We start from the raw sequence: 16,505 nt of genomic DNA, 5'->3' as shown, positions 1-16,505 counted from the left end.
ACTGTCGTCGAACGCCGGCGACGTCTACACCGCGGGCCAAGGTTTGTCATCTAAACCTAGCGGGCATGGGGCGGGCATGATGGATAGAAGTGAGGGCTAGTTCATGCATGTACTGATTTAGGGTTTAGGGTTCATCAAAACCTCCCGCCGCAGCGCCTCCTCTACGGACTAGGGCATGATTTACAGAACTAGCGTTGCTTTGGGCATGATGCATTGTACTAAACCTAACACACGATGTTTTGCAGTTCTGTGAGTTTGGCGTGTTGACATGGACGAAGAATCAGCATTCGGGAGGGACGAGAATGGTACTGATAAGGTGACTAAGACCGATAACGATAATTTGAACGAAGATGATGACAGCAGCGACAACGATTCCGTCTCGTCATATGATATCTTACCTCCGGAGGATTTTGATAATAATGAACATGGCGCAAATAGCGACAACGTAAGTGGCGTATATTTTGTTTTTATTTTTGAATTTGCAAAGTATGGCATGGCTAACTATATATTTTGTGTACAAATTTACAGGAAGATGTGGATGTTGACAATGTGCAACATAGTTGGCAGGAATCATTTGCAGATAACTTGAGCCAGGTTAGTTGTTAGATGTTGTACATCGATCAATAGTATGATTTAAATGATAGTAATTGACATATATATTTTCAAATGAATGTTGTAGGAGGAGTCAGATGGTCCTGTACTTGATGACGATGAGGGAGAGATTGATATTGAGGAGGCTCAAAGGGAGCAGAAGATGCTTGAGACACATTGGAAGGTCATGGCTATGACCTTTCGGTCGCAAGGGGATGCATACATATTCTACAACAATCACGCCAGAGAGCACGGGTTTAGTATCAGGAAACAGAAGGTGAAACGAGGTGCTTCGGGAATGATACGGTACCGGCGGTTTCTTTGCTCCAGGGCAGGGAGAAGGCAGAGCAAGTTCATAACCATGGAGGGCCGCAAGCGCAGGCTTAGACCGGAGACTCGTTGCGACTGCGGTGCACATATGGTGGTGAAGCTGGACAGAGGACGTGGCATTTGGTTCGTCGCATCATTCGTGGATGATCACAACCACGCGATGGCTCGGCTCGACGAGGTTTGTTTTTTGTGGTCACACAGACGGATTGGAGATGGCCAGAGGGCGGAGATATTGGCGATGGAAGCAGCCGGGATAAGAAAGCATATTATAATGGACAACTTCATCAACAGATACGGTTCGTACGATAAGTGCGGGCTTATCAGGAGGGACATTTACAATCTTTGTTGCAGAGAAAAAACGAAGCTCATTGCAAAGGGAGATGCAGAGACGGCAGTTGGCATTATGAGGAGCAGGAAGGAGAAGGACCCTGAGTTTTTTTTTGAGTATGTGCGTGACAAGGAAGGGCGATTGAAGAGTATGTTCTGGTGCGATGCACAGTCGCGGAGGGACTATCAGGACTACGGAGATGTGGTCATGTTTGATAGCACGTATAAGATGAACAGATACGGTATGCCGTTCGTCCCCTTTGTCGGAGTTAACAACCACTGTTGCACCACAGTGTTTGGTTGTGCCATCATTGCTGACGAGACGGAAGGGACATACGTGTGGCTGCTGCAGACATTTATGAAGGCAAACTGTCAGGTGAAGCCAAAGTCAATAATCACAAACGGTGACGCTGCAATGATCCGGGCTATTCGGACTGTCCTTTCAGATGTTTTCCATCGTCTTTGCTCCTGGCATATCGAGAAAAAATATGCAAAGGCACCTGCATTACAAGTCACTGGATGAGTTCAGATCGCTCCTGTACTATGCCACCTCTCAAGCGAACTTTGAGCAGAGATGGAAAGCTTTCTATGATAAGTGGAAGACGGATAGAACCGAAGAGTGGCTTGACAGGATGTACAGGAAGAGGAGACTTTGGGCAGCTTCATATCTTTCCGATGGTTTTTCCTTGGTATGCGAAGTAACCAGAGGAGTGAAAGCCTCAACTCCTGCCTTCACCTTCACCTGGACTACGGTATGACAATTGTTGATTTGGTGGTGCATTACAAGAACTGTATAGTTCGCCTGCGTGAGAACGAGGCGTACGATGACTGCGAGGCATTCCAGAAGGAACCACCGCCGGTTACTGAATATAAGGCCCTTGAGGAGCATGCCGCCAAAGTATTCACACCTGCTAATTTCTACATCCTGCAAGATGATTTGCATAAGATGGGTCAGCTGGAGATATTTGAGACGCTCGTGGGAATTGGGCGTCAAACATTCATGGTGACATGGAAGGATAACCACAAGTTCAGGTACAATGTTGTTTATGAACCAGGTAACTCAGAACAAACTATTACATGCAGTTGTCTTAGGATGGTTCGGAAAGGGCTGCCATGCAAACACATTCTGTTTGTTCTCCATCATCTGAACTTAACTGAAATACCAAAGTGTTGTGTCATGCATCGGTTGTCCAAACATGCGAGAGATGGGTTGCCTGTGCAGGGAAGAGTGATATGTTTGGATGGGGTTGGTCAGGGCCATTGGAGAGAGAACGGTATAGTGCAATAACCATTAAAACCGCAGAAGCTGCTCATGTTGCAGCAAATGATCCCTTCTTGTACGACGAGTTGATGAAGTGTCTGGACAACATAATAGCGCAGAAAAAGATTTCAGAGGAGGAACTTATAGGAAGTAGAAGGTATGCTATGCTGAAGAAGGAGGCAAGTCGGGCGCAACAAGTTAAGCTTGGTATTGGTGATCCTCAGAAAGTTTCGACGAAGGGTGCACCTAAGAAGGGGCGATCGAAGGGGGGCCCCGACGTTACAAAGAATGGTAGGCCAAAAGATTTTACAGAGAAGAAAAGTGGTCCTTTGTGCAGTTTGTGTGGTCTCCCAGGTCATAACAAGGCTACATGCAGTAAGAACGAGAAGTGAGTTGCAACTTTTTTATTTTTGTTATGTTGCTACTTTGATTTTACCAACTATATTTGCTCACCCATTTCTTTATGTTTTGTTCAGGAACTGGGCGTAGAGACGCAGCTTGGTTTGTAGGAAGAATAAAAGTGATCGCACAAGTCATATCTGAATAACCTATGCTATTTTTATTCGCACATGTGTGCCAGAAAACTTGATTTGTACTGTTACGTGATGATTTGTACTGTTATGTCTGAATAACCTATGCTATTTTTATTCGCACATGTGTGCCAGAAAACTTGTTTTGTACTGTTACGTGATGATTTGTACTGTTTCTATATGAAGTTTCGAAATTCTGTTTATTTGTACTGTTTGGAAATTATGTTTATTTGTACTGTTTGGAAATTATGTTTATTTGTACTGTTTCTATATGATTCCTAGGTGCATGCATGCAAAGATTGCGTACATTTTTTTAAATGAGTATATTTGTTCTGCACTTTCATAAAAGTAAAATAATATTTTTTAAAAATATTCAGAAAAAAAATATGCCCAACCACCGCAGCCGGGCCCATAGTGGGGAACAAATCATACACCCAAATCAAGCCCGAAAGGGGCGACTCGGGCGGCTGATAGAGCCCACTAATGGGCCCGGCAACGGGGTCCAACGGGGCTGCGGGCAGAGTGATAAGAGAGGAGTTCGAAAGAGGGGGCGGAGGCAGCTATTTAAGTCGCTCATCGCGCCCCTCCACTTTCGAGGTGGGACTAAACTGGCGTGAGTTCGGCAGCGCGCGGGGGAGGGGAGTGGGCGTGGGCCGTGGGAGGGGGCGAGTGGCGCCCTGCCTCTATGGGCCGAACTAGGCCGGCCGGTGACAGCGCCGAAAACGGCCTCATGAGCCCTGCGGCGGCCGCGTGCACTGAGGGAGGGGAGTGGGCGTGGGCCGGGGGAGGGGCCGAGTGGCGGCGTGCCTTCATTGGGCTGAACTGGGCCGGCCCGAGACAGTGCAAAATAGGCCTCCTGAGCCTTGCGGCGACCACGTGCAGTGTGGGGCGCGATGGGGACGCCATTTTTAGTCCCACCTCGGAAGCCGGGGGGCGCGAGGAGCGGCTTAAATAGCTGCCTCCGCCCCCTCCACCAAGCTCCTCTCTTATACATGCCCGCAGCCCTGTTGGACCCCGTTGCCGGGCCCATTAGTGGGCTCTATCAGCCGCCCGAGTCGCCCCCTTCGGGCTTGATTTGGGTGTATGATTTGTTCCCCACTATGGGCCCGGCTGCGGTGGTTGGGCATTTTTTTCTGAATATTTTTAAAAAATATTATTTTACTTTTACGAAAGTGCAGAACAAATATACTCATTTTAAAAAATATCATCACTCACAATGATGCAAATAAGAGTGTCACCGACAATGATGCAAATAAAAGTGACATTGAAAAATAGATATTGTAGCAAATACCGACCACGGCACATTTATTTAGTTGCGGAACATGCTAAACCATGCCACATTACAATATAGAGATGGTGTCTTAATATGAAAATTGTATCAAGTACCGACAACGACACGTTTATTTAGTGGAGATAATAGCCAACACCTCATCCTCCGACTCATTTCTTCTCCATGATCTTGAGGATCTTCTCTTTCACTACTTCCTTCGTGTTGCATTCTGAAAAAAGTATTTCAGCTAGAATGTGTCCCCTTGAAGCATTAACCTCATCTTGATCGAACTCAAATGTCCAATCATCTCCGTCCCAGCTTTGAACGCATTTCACCATGAAAAGACCACAAGAGACTCTGCAAGAAACCACAAGTCAATTATTGATGGATCATACAAGTACATACTAATTCAACATTTGCAATATACCCGTTTGTTTGTGATGGCATATCGTACTCCCTTATTGGCCAGGAAGATACGTCAGGATGTTTCGTTCCAATAAGAGCATTCACCTCGTTTGTATCATTAGCTATTTCTGCCCTCTGAAATAAAAATGAAAAATCCATATGAAGTACGTTTCGAATAACTATATATTGTTTTATGTATCGTTGTAAGCTTACTAGCTTAGCAATCTTTGCAAGAACTCTTTTGTTGCATTTACCAGTAGAGTTTAAAACTTGAAACTCTTTTTTCTTGTTGTGCATAAGAACTGTTATCCAATGACTTTCGTCCACATGAAAAGGAAAGTATGCCTACAATAAAGTTTATTCATGTTGGTGTACACATAGATGTACTACGAATGATCATACTAAACTGAAGTACCTTATCTTTGATGAAATAATCTTCAGTAACTCTAGACACCATTTTAGTTTGGTTTGTGAAATGATCCATAAAATGCCTCTTAGAGTTGTTAACCTTTCCATCACCATGAAGAATAAGCCAGTGGGACACCCAAGATGATAATATGTGACGGTCAGCACGAGGATTATGGGTCTGCATATGGTTGCAATAACTATTGATGACCTACAAAATAACATAACAGCAATACGCCTATTAGATAATTTATGTAAATGACATGTACAACTTAATAACTTAGTGCTAATACTTACACCGCCATGCAACCACTTTTTTGAAATGATGGCTTCAAGCATATCAGGTGTACATGTTTCCCCACCAATTCCCGTCATGTGCACAACAGTTTTTCTGCAAAGCTTCTCCGACTCTGCCAGTGTCCGGATATAAACCTTCGCGGCCTCTATGTGATCCTCATTAATGTAATCAGTACTAATCATAGCAGCTCTTATACCAAATAGACCTAAAATAGTAAGAAACAATGAGTTAATAAAGTGTGCATGCAAGGACAGAAGTATGTTGCAAGAATAAATTACCTAGCACTTACTTTTCTTTGCACGTTTACGTCCACCGTTCTGAAGAAAAGGTGAAAGACAATATTTTGACCATTTCCTCTTGCGTTTCCCATCATTCTCCTTCCCATCATTCTCCTTTTCATCATTCTCCTTTTCATCATTCTCCTCAGTGCCATTTTCTTTCGCATTTTTAATACGGGTGTTCAGACTATCCATACTAAATTCCTCAGATTTATCGGCGCTAGACCCGTCTGACACTTCATTCATATTCTTGGGGGTTGAAGTAATAGCTGGAAAGTCATTCGTGTCTACCGTCGCAAGAGATGGGTTGGGAGAATTACCATTATCCTCAATAACGAAGGGGTCGCCTTCATCTCCTGTACCAGGTGTGTTGTGATGCACACCTTTCTCACGCGCCAATTTATTCCCGTTCCCAGTGGTGAAGGATGCGTCCACCCTGTTGTCCATATCTTCTTTTGCAGGAGTTGATTGTACATCTGGCCAATATTTTGATGGACCATACTTCCCCACCCAGTCTTCACTATGCTCCACATACTCAATGTCATCATCAGACCCCTTGTTTGGCTTGAAGACAAGACCTTTCTTCTCCAACTTCTCCACTACTATCTGCAATGACACATTAATTGCATTAACTACATGCATAAATTATGAATAATCCAATGTAAACTGAAGTACACATCACTCATATTACCTCATCACATTTTTGAGGGAGAAGTCTAATTTCTTTTTGCATATCTTTGATGCATTTCATCACCTGATCTAATGTACTATCCCTGCTCAATGAAGCCTCATCTCTATTATCTTTCTTTTTTTGGGCACGATCTTCCTGCTCTAATTCTTGCTGTAATTCTTCCTCCGCCTTTCTTCCTTGTTGAGCAATTAATGTCTGCCTGTACTTCTCACTTATCACGTCATCAATCTGTAACAGGTAAAATCAATTAAATTTTCTCAACATATAAATAGTAACTTAAGTGCATGTAGTACGAAATAGTTGTTGGGGAACGCAGTAATTTCAAAATTTTCCTACGCACACGCAAGATCATGGTGATGCATAGCAACGAGAGGGGAGAGTATGATCTACGTACCCTTGTAGATTGCAACGGAAGTGTTGACACAACGTAGAGGAAGTAGTCGTACATCTTCTTCCCAATCCGACCGATCCAAGCACCGTTACTCCGGCACCTCCGAGTTCTTAGCACACGTACAGCTCGATGACGCTCCCCGGGCTCCAATCCAGCAAAGCTTCGGGGATGAGTTCCGTCAGCACAACGGCGTGGTGATGATGATGATGTTCTACCGACGCAGGGCTTCGCCTAAGCACTACAACGATATGACCGAGGTGGAATATGGTGGCAGGGGGCACCGCACACGGCTAAGGAACGATCACGAGGATCAACTTTTGTGTCCAAGGGTGCCCCCCTGCCTCCATATAAAGGAGCCAAGGGGAAGGGGGCGGCCGGCCAAGGAGGGCGCGCCAAAGGAGTCCTACTCCCTCTGGGAGTAGGATTCCCCCCCCCCCAACCCTAGTTGGAATAGGATTCCTCGAGGGGGGAAAGAGAGAGAGAGGGCCGGCCACCTCTGCTTGTCCTAATAGGACTAGGGGAGGGGGGAGGCGCGCGGCCCACCTTGGGCTGCCCCTTTCTCCTTTCCACTAAGGCCCACTAAGGCCCATATAGTTCCCGGGGGGTTCCGGTAACCTCCCGGTACTCCGGTAAAATCCCGATTTCACCCGGAACACTTCCGATATCCAAACATAGGCTTCCAATATATCAATCTTTATGTCTCGACCATTTCGAGACTCCTCGTCATGTCCATGATCACATCCGGGACTCCGAACAATCTTCGGTACATCAAAATGCATAAACTCATAATAACTGTCATCGTAACGTTAAGCGTGCGGACCCTACGGTTCGAGAACAATGTAGACATGACCGAGACACGTCTCCGGTCAATAACCAATAGCGGGACCTGGATGCCCATATTGGCTCCTACATATTCTACGAAGATCTTTATCGGTCAGACCACATAACAACATACGTTGTTCCCTTTGTCATCGGTATGTTACTTGCCCGAGATTCAATCGTCGGTATCCAATACCTAGTTCAATCTCGTTACCGGCAAGTCTCTTTACTCGTTCCGTAATACATCATCTCGCAACTAACTCATTAGTTGCAATGCTTGCAAGGCTTATGTGATGTGCATTACCGAGAGGGCCCAGAGATACCTCTCCGACAATCGGAGTGACAAATCCTAATCTCGAAATACGCCAACCCAACATGTACCTTTGGAGACACCTGTAATGCTCCTTTATAATCACCCAGTTACGTTGTGACGTTTGGTAGCACCCAAAGTGTTCCTCCGGCAAACGGGAGTTGCATAATCTCATAGTCATAGGAACATGTATAAGTCATGAAGAAAGCAATAGCAACATACTAAACGATCGGGTGCTAAGCTAATGGAATGGGTCATGTCAATCAGATCATTCAACTAATGATGTGATCCTCGTTAATCAAATAACAACTCTTTTGTCATGGTTAGGAAACATAACCATCTTTGATTAACGAGCTAGTCAAGTAGAGGCATACTAGTGACACTCTGTTTGTTCTATGTATTCACACATGTATTATGTTTCCGGTTAATACAATTCTAGCATGAATAATAAACATTTATCATGATATATAGGAAATAAATAATAACTTTATTATTGCCTCTAGGGCATATTTCCTTCAGTCTCCCACTTGCTCTAGAGTCAATAATCTAGATTACACAGTAATGATTCTAACACCCATGGAGCCTTGGTGCTGATCATGTTTTGCTTGTGGAAGAGGCTTAGTCAACGGGTCTGCAACATTCAGATCCGTATGTATCTTGCAAATCTCTATGTATCCCACCTGGACTAGATCCCGGATGGAATTGAAGTGTCTCTTGATGTGTTTGGTTCTCTTGTGAAATCTGGATTCCTTTGCCAAGGCAATTGCACCAGTATTGTCACAAAAGATTTTCATTGGACCCGATGCACTAGGTATGACACCTAGATCGGATATGAACTCCTTCATCTAGACTCCTTCGTTTTCTGCTTCCGAAGCAGCTATGTACTCCGCTTCACATGTAGATCCCACTACGACGCTTTGTTTAGAACTGCACCAACTGACAGCTCCACCGTTTAATGTAAACAAGTATCCGGTTTGCGATTTAGAATCGTCCGGATCAGTGTCAAAGCTTGCATCAACGTAACCGTTTACGATGAGCTCTTTGTCACCTCCATATACGAGAAACATATCCTTAGTCCTTTTCAGGTATTTCAGGATGTTCTTGACCGCTGTCCAGTGATCCACTCCTGGATTACTTTGGTACCTCCCTGCTAAACTTATAGCAAGGCACACATCAGGTCTGGTACACAGCATTGCATACATGATAGAGCCTATGGCTGAAGCATAGGGAACATCTTTCATATTCTCTCTATCTTCTGTAGTGGTCGGGCACTGAGTCTTACTCAACTTCACACCTTATAACACAGGCAAGAACCCTTTCTTTGCTTGATCCATTTTGAATTTCTTCAAAAGTTTGTCAAGGTATGTGCTTTGTGAAAGTCCAATTAAGCGTCTTGATCTATCTCTATAGATCTTAATGCCTAATATGTAAGAAGCTTCACCGAGGTCTTTCATTGAAAAACTCTTATTCAAGTATCCCTTTATGCTATCCAGAAATTCTATATCATTTCCAATTAGTAATATGTCATCCGCATATAGTATCAGAAATGCTACAGAGCTCCCACTCACTTTCTTGTAAATACAGACTTCTCCAAAAGTCTGTATAAAACCAAATGCTTTGATCACACTATCAAAGCGTTTATTCCAACTCCGAGAGGCTTGCACCAGTCCATAAATGGATCGCTGGAGCTTGCACACTTTGTTAGCTCCCTTTGGATCGACAAAACCTTCTGGTTGCATCATATACAACTCTTCTTCCAGAAATCCATTCAGGAATGCAGTTTTGACATCCATCTGCCAAATTTCATAATCATAAAATGCGGCAATTGCTAACATGATATGGAGAGACTTAAGCATCGCTACGGGTGAGAAGGTCTCATCGTAGTCAATCCCTTGAACTTGCCGAAAACCTTTTGCGACAAGTCGAGCTTTGTAGACAGTAATATTACCGTCAGCGTCAGTCTTCTTCTTGAAGATCCATTTATTCTCAATTGCTTGCCGATCAGCGGGCAAGTCAACCAAAGTCCATACTTTGTTCTCATACATGGATCCCATCTCAGATTTCATGGCTTCAAGCCATTTTGCGGAATCTGGGCTCACCATCGCTTCTTCATAGTTCGTAGGTTCATCATGATCTAGTAGCATGACTCCAGAATAGGATTACCGTACCACTCTGGTGCGGATCTTACTCTGGTTGATCTACGAGGTTCAGTAGTATCTTGATCTAAAGTTTCATGATCATCATCATTAGCTTCCTCACTAACTGGTGTAGGTGTCACTGAAACAGTTTTCTGTGATGTACCACTTTCCAATAAGGGAGCAGGTACAGTTACCTCGTCAAGTTCTACTTTCCTCCCACTCACTTCTTTCGAGAGAAACTCCTTCTCCAGAAAGTTTCCGAATTTAGCAACCAAAGTCTTGCCTTCGGATCTGTGATAGAAGGTGTATCCAATAGTCTCCTTTGGATATCCTATGAAGACACATTTCTCCGATTTGGGTTCGAGCTTATCAGGTTGAAGCTTTTTCACATAAGCATCGCAGCCCCAAACTTTAAGAAACGACAACTTTGGTTTCTTGCCAAACCATAGTTCATAAGGCGTCGTCTCAACGGATTTTGATGGTGCCCTATTTAACGTGAATGCGGCCGTCTCTAAAGCATAACCCCAAAACGATAGCGGTAAATCTGTAAGAGACATCATAGATCGCACCATATCTAATAAAGTACGATTACGACGTTCGGACACACCATTACGCTGTGGTGTTCCGGCTGGCGTGAGTTGCGAAACTATTCCACAATTTTTCAAATGTACACCAAACTCGTAACTCAAATATTCTCCTCCACGATCAGATCGTAGAAACTTTATTTTCTTGTTACGATGATTTTCAACTTCACTCTGAAATTCTTTGAACTTTTCAAATGTTTCAGACTTATGTTTCATTAAGTAGATATACCCATATCTGCTTAAATCATCTGTGAAGGTGATAAAATAACGATATCCGCCACGAGCCTCAATATTCATCGGACCACATACATCTGTATGTATGATTTCCAACAAATCTGTTGCTCTCTCCATAGTACCGGAGAACGGCGTTTTAGTCATCTTGCCCATGAGGCACGGTTCGCAAGTACCAAGTGATTCGTAATCAAGTGGTTCCAAAAGTCCATCAGTATGGAGTTTCTTCATGCGCTTTACACCGATATGACCTAAACGACAGTGCCACAAATAAGTTGCACTTTCATTATCAACTCTGCATCTTTTGGCTTCAACATTATGAATATGTGTGTTACTACTATCGAGATTCAACAAGAATAGACCACTCTTCAAGGGTGCATGACCATAAAAGATATTACTCATATAAATAGAACAACCATTATTCTCTGATTTAAATGAATAACCGTCTCGCATCAAACAAGATCCAGATATAATGTTCATGCTCAACGCTGGCACCAAATAACAATTATTTAGGTCTAATACTAATCCCGAAGGTAGATGTAGAGGTAGCGTGCCGACCGCGATCACATCGACTTTGGAACCGTTTCCCACGCGCATCGTCACCTCGTCCTTTGCTAGTGTTCGTTTAATCCGTAGTCCCTATTTCAAGTTGCAAATATTAGCAACAGAACCAGTATCAAATACCCAGGTGCTACTGCGAGCTCTAGTAAGGTACACATCAATAACATGTATATCACATATACCTTTGTTCACCTTGCCATCCTTCTTATCCGCCAAATACTTGGGGCAGTTCCGCTTCCAGTGACCAGTCTGCTTGCAGTAGAAGCACTCGGTTTCAGGCTTAGGTCCAGACTTGGGTTTCTTCTCTTGAGCAGCAACTTGTTTGCCGTTCTTCTTGAAGTTCCCCTTCTTCTTCCCTTTGCCCTTTTTCTTGAAACCAGTGGTCTTGTTGACCATCAACACTTGATGCTCCTTCTTGATTTCTACCTCCGCAGCTTTCAGCATTGCGAAGAGCTCGGGAATAGTCTTGTTCATCCCTTGCATATTATAGTTCATCACGAAGCTCTTGTAGCTTGGTGGCAGTGATTGGAGAATTCTGTCAATGACGCTATCATCTGGAAGATTAACTCCCAATTGAATCAAGTGATTATTATACCCAGACATTTTGAGTATATGCTCACTGACAGAACTATTCTCCTCCATCTTGCGGCTATAGAATTTGTTGGAGATTTCATATCCTCTCAATCCGGGCATTTGCTTGAAATATTAACTTCAACTCCTGGAACATCTCATATGCTCCATGACGTTCAAAACGTCGTTGAAGTCCCGATTCTAAGCCGTAAAGCATGGCACACTGAACTATCGAGTAGTCATCAGCTTTGCTCTGCCAGACGTTCATAACATCTGGTGTTGCTCCAGCAGCAGGCCTGGCACCCAGCGGTGCTTCCAGGACGTAATTCTTCTGTGCAGCAATGAGGATAATCCTCAAGTTACGGACCCAGTCCGTGTAATTGCTACCATCATCTTTCAACTTTGCTTTCTCAAGGAACGCATTAAAATTCAACGGAACAACAGCACGAGCCATCTATCTACAATCAAGCATAAACAAGCAAGATACTATCAGGTACTAAGTTTCATGATAAATTTAGGTTCAATTAATTTACTTAAAGAACTCCCACTTAGATAGACATCCCTCTAATCCTCTAAGTGATTACGTGATCCAAATCAACTAAACCATGTCCGATCATCACGTGAGATGGAGTAGTTTCATTGGTGAACATCACTATGTTGATCATATCTACTATATGATTCACGCTCGACCTTTCGGTCTCCGTGTTCCGAGGCCATATCTGTATATGCTTGGCTCGTCAAGTATAACCTGAGTATTCCGCGTGTGCAACTGTTTTTCGCACCCGTTGTATTTGAACGTAGAGCCTATCACACCCGATCATCACGTGGTGTCTCAGCACGAAGAACTTTCGCAACGGTGCATACTCAGGGAGAACACTTCTTGATAATTAGTGAGAGATCATCTTATAATGCTACCGTCAATCAAAAGATAAGATGCATAAAAGATAAACATCACATGCAATCAATATAAGTGATATGATATGGCCATCATCATCTTGTGCTTGCGATCTCCATCTCGAAGCACCGTCGTGATCACCATCCACTTGGAGGAAGATAATAATCGTTTGAGAGACACAACACAAGAATATAGTCCCTAAAGTAGAACTGATATGATTGTACACTGGTAGAAAAAGGGCCTATAGTCCCGGTTCGTAAGGGCCTTTAGTCCCGGTTCAGGAACCGGGACTAAAGTGTCGGTACTAATACCTCCCCCCTTTAGTCCCGGTTCAATCCAGAACCGGGACTAAAGGCCCTCCACGTGGGCAGTGCGTAGAGCTCAGTCAGGAGACCCTTTGGTCCCGGTTGGTGGCACCAACCGGGACCAATAGGCATCCACGCGTCAGCACTTCTGTGGCTGGGGTTTTTGTTTTTTTTTGAAAGGGGGGGGGTTGGGGGTTTTGGGGGGTTAATTTAGGTGTTTCATATATTGTGTTAGCTAGTTATAATTAATAGAGAGAAGTGTCCTCTGTTATGTCCGTGCTTGGTCGACGCTACGTACTATACATACGTATATAGAGAGGACTAGACACGCTAGCTAGCTAGTAAGCAAGCGAAGGAAACAGAAGATCGTCATGAACATATATGCATATATACAGAGAGAAGTGATATCGACCACCTCTCCTTCTCCGAGAGATTGGTCGAACAACAAGTTCTCGTATATCTATCTGACACTACCGGCTACATATATACAATAATTATCTCTTACAAATATAATCATACGGACTCAGGGTCCTCATAGAATTCTCCGTCTTCAGGGATCACGTGGTCAAGAAATAATGCCGCCAATTCCTCTTGAATTCCTCGCATGCGAGCTGGTGCTAGGAGTTCATCCCGCTTCCGAAACATCTAATTTAAAGAAGGGGGTCAATACATATATATATATATATATATGAATGAATGAAACTCAACACAAATGATGGTAATAAAATAAAATTGTGAATGTTGTTATTTACGTACTTCATATTGTTCGTCAGTGTAGCCCCGCTCACAGGTCGTGTGGCGGATGGACTCGCAAACATAGGATCCACAGAAATCATTCCCTTGTTGCTGCCACAACCACTTTACAAGAAATAGAGGTTAATCAAACTGATAAGCAAGAATGCCAAATGGTATTGATGAAACTAGCGCTTGAATGACTAGTAGATGCGCTTAAAATGCTACTATAGCTAGTACTTACTTACGGGTGTCTAAATTGCAGCTCCTTCGGCAGTCCCGGAGCTTTTCTGGTGAACTTTCTCCAAACCCTGTCGGACAAAGAAAACAATTACTTGATATATCAGGAAATGAACAAAGTTGCTGATATGGTGGATAATGATTGATTTAACTTACTTCTTGAGTATTTGAGTCATGTCTGCATAGTCCTTGGGATCTTTTCGTCTTGAGTCTAAGACGGTTACTAGTCCCTGCTCAAGCTTAATATGTAGGAGAATATAGTGGAAACTACACACGCATGCATAACTCATCAATTACATTACTATAACCTTGACTAATATATAAGGGAAACCGAATACGCACAAGACAGTAACACTCACTTGAAGTTGTAAGGAAAGAGTATTATATCTTTGTTTTGATTTATTATCAACGATTCTAGCATGCTGGCCTCGGTTTCTGCGGCATGAAATTTAACCTGAGTTGCATCTATGAGATATGTGTTAATGAACCCAATATCACCGACTTGTCTTTTCTTCAATTCGACGATCTTCAATCTGCATAATATAGTGAGGATGATTATAAATACATTCAATGAAAGAGCTGAGCTATATGGAGAGACTTAATGACAGAAGTAGTAGTACTTACAGATAGTAGCAGGTGACCGTTGCTTTATCGAGGGCCAATTGATTGAAAAACTGATAGAACTCCTCAAATGGAACAGGCAACAGATCAATTCCAACGAGGTCATGCTCCTTTTTAACTTTCAAATACAAAGTACTCCTCCCCCCAGAGTCTCTGCAGATTTTCAAGTACCAATCATGCAATCTTCGCATCATCGTTGATAGAGATCTTTCATCTTTGATGAGAGGCTTCCCGTACTCGTATCTTTGTATCTGCACGTCCATGGGTTCATAATGTACTTCGTCGGGCAGGTAATCTGCAAGATTGCTATAACCGGGCACCATCCTCGGATCATTATCGACGTTGTGGCTAGGCACCTTGAGCGGGGGCATGATTGCTTCGCTTGTTCGCCGAGCTGGGCAATTTGTTTCCCAGCTCGTCGTTCTTTCAGCCTTTGATCACTGACAGTACTTCCCGACCGCTCCGCTTCGGCAAATTCCTTTCCAATAATGCGGTCATAGTTTCCTTTCGGCGGATCAGACTTCGATGGTTTTGTCAGGGCAGCCAGAGTGCGCTTCACTTTCACCCGATCTACCTTCTCCTCCGGAGGTGGATGTTTCTTTGCTTTCACCCCTTCAAAGAATTTCTTCACTTCTTCTCGCGCGATCTCGGCGTTCTCCTCCTGGGTCCTCTCGTATGGTAACTTCTCTGGAGTCTTCAGAGAAGGACCGAATCTGTATGTCCTCCCGCCTCTGGTTGTACTCCTAGACGCCGACCGAGCAGACGTAGCGGTTGTCTTCTTTACTTGCTTAAGCGGCGGAGGAGGAGGACTACGACGCGCCGGAGCAGCTGGAGCAGCGGCAGGTCTCTTCCGCCCTTGCTGACGAGGCGGAGAAGGAGGAGGCTGGCTGCTCGGGCGCGTCGGCGCAGGCGGAGAAGGAGGCGGAGTGCCGCCGCGCGCCGGAGAAGGAGCCGGCCGAGGGCCCTGATCGTCACTCGCCGGAGGAGGAGGAGGCGGTGGAGGCGGAGTGCCCTGACTCGCCGGAAGAGGAGGAGGAGGCGGAGGCGTCCAGTTCGGAAGGTTGATGAGCTCCTTCCGCCATAGGCATGGAGTCTTCAAAGCAGACCCCAGCCGAGTCTCCCCTTCACCGGTAGGGTGGTCAAGCTGGAGGTCCTCAAATCCCTCCGTTATCTCATCCACCATCACCCTAGCATATCCTTCTGGAATCGGCCGGCAGTGAAAATTTGCGCCGGGTTCAGTAGGATAAACAGAGCCAACAGCCGCCTTGACCTTCAAATTCATCCATTGCGTCATAAGGTGGCAATTTTGAGACTCCGTGATAGCATCCACGGGATAGCTGGCAGGAGCCGTCAAGGCATGCTCTGGCTGAAGCAGCTCGGTGGAAGCCACGCTGCTTCTGCGCTGAGATGGTGGGGTAGCTTCGGGGGAGGCTTCGGCAGTACGTTTGCTGCGATTTGCTTCTCGTTCCTCTATCGCGTCCACCCTTGCTTGCAGCGCCTGCATTTGGGTCTGCTGCACTTTTTTCCTCCTCTCATGGGATTTGTAACCGCCTGCGTCCGGAAACCCAACCTTCCACAGAACGGAGCCTGGCGTGCCTCGTGTCCGTCCAGGGTGCTCAGGATTCCCGAGGGCCATTGTGAGCTCGTCGTTCTCTCTGTCTGGAAAGAACGTCCCTTCCTGCGCTGCTTCGATATACTGCTTAAGCTTACTGACTGGTATGT

The sequence above is a fragment of the Triticum urartu genome, chromosome 3, assembly GCF_003073215.2.
Source record: "Triticum urartu cultivar G1812 chromosome 3, Tu2.1, whole genome shotgun sequence".
Taxonomy (NCBI): Eukaryota; Viridiplantae; Streptophyta; class Magnoliopsida; order Poales; family Poaceae; genus Triticum; species Triticum urartu.
The sequence above is the reverse complement of the archived record's forward strand: the minus strand, read 5'-3'. Positions refer to the sequence as shown.